This window comes from Octopus bimaculoides, chromosome 25 (genome assembly GCF_001194135.2).
Source record: "Octopus bimaculoides isolate UCB-OBI-ISO-001 chromosome 25, ASM119413v2, whole genome shotgun sequence".
NCBI lineage: Eukaryota > Metazoa > Mollusca > Cephalopoda > Octopoda > Octopodidae > Octopus > Octopus bimaculoides.
In genome coordinates, this window is record NC_069005.1 from 28,753,301 (window position 1) to 28,754,770 (window position 1,470).

The 1,470-nt window shown below is 37.4% G+C and overlaps 1 protein-coding gene across 6 annotated transcripts in view; it reads left to right on the plus strand.

The window, feature by feature from the left end:
* LOC106874892 (uncharacterized) overlaps positions 1-1,470 on the plus strand; it is a 32,566-nt gene that overhangs the window by 18,189 nt on the left and 12,907 nt on the right. Inside the window, exon 1 of one of the 6 annotated variants that reach the window (XM_052976688.1) lies at positions 105-239. The exons of the other annotated variants lie outside the window; for them this stretch is intronic. The gene's annotated coding sequence lies outside the window, so the exon portion shown is untranslated. Of the gene's footprint in view, positions 1-104; positions 240-1,470 lie in introns of those variants that run through there. 6 annotated transcript variants of the gene reach the window in all.

Sequence of the window (1,470 nt, forward strand, 5' to 3'; positions counted from 1 at the left end):
GTGTGTGTGTGTGTGTGTGTGTGTTCTTAATAAACACCAACATAAAACGAAACAAGGCTACTATGTTTAGCAAATCGATCTGGTTCCCCGGCTCCACTTGGTGGTGATCTTATTCGCTGTGACTCACCCGACATTCTATCTTTTTGTTGGATGACTGGTGATTTTACTCCAAACAAGCTTTCTTGTCAGTTTGCCATAAGGAAGAGCGATCGAACCTGTTGAATACATATACACTCCAGGTTGTATTGATATTACTAACAATAATGACGATAGTAAACCTAAGATTAGCCACCCAAACTTATTATTATTATTATTATTGCTGTTGTTGTTATTGTAATTATTTGTCTTCTTTTCATATGCTTTATAATGTCTGTTTACGAGCTAAGTAAGTATTTCAATCTACGGAAATAGCAGTCAAATCTCTCTCTCTCAACAAATCATACACCATTGCTTTAATGTAGGTCTAAAAAAAAAAGCCTTATGTCTGGAAAAAAAAAAAAGGAGGCGGGGGAATGTCTGCAATATTCGTTCGATCGTAGGTCTGTTTCGTTCGTCAGAACTTTACCCCTGAAGGTAAACAATTATTTTGCGTGTGTGCGCACGCACGTGTTTAACAGACGTGAGAATGAAGATTTGCTTGTTTCCAGTAACCATGCTGTATAGACATTCATTAGAATTTATATACATAAAAAGCACGTTTAAAAACATCATGGCATCACATAAATCCAACATTAGCACACTCCGTTGGTTATATTCTATTTTGCAAACATACCGAAAAGTTCCCTGGCAATTGAAAACGCCCCAAACAACCAACGAAGCCATTAAGTTATGTTGGCAATTCAAAGAGATTGTATTGTTGCCAATGATTGATTGTTTTTGTCAAGATCTAAACCTGATTTCTGATCAAATTTAGTTACAGGCTTGAGAGAATGTGTTTAGTGTTTATCATTATCGATCGATCAAAAACTTGGCGGGCCGCACTTCCCCCGGGTTCTTAAACACCAGACTGGTGCTGTTGTTGGCAATTTGCCCGTGATGAAGCTAGTTCCCTTAAGAAAAACTGATCTATTGTTGATATTTTAACCTCGGGTCTGTTCTGATCGAGACAGATCCATGGCAAAAAAGCATTCCACATACCACTGACCAGCTCTTTTTTATTTCTTGTTTTATTATTTTTAATGTAAAGTATGTCTACGGTCTAACATTACTCAATGTGACTTTCTGTTTTAAGAATGTGTGTGTGTGTGTGTGTTTCGCGAGTATGTGGCTGATATTTCTAGCAAACCTAGCGGCCACATACACGTTAGATCGGTGATCGGTTTATGATGGTCATAATAATCTTTAGCTTCGATTGAGCCGGCCTGTAATCAATAGCATTCCAGCTGTGACCATCCGTTATTTTTGCTTTTATTGTTTTTATTTTATATTTATTTAGTTGTGGCTTAGTGGTAAGAAGCTTGCTTCCCAACC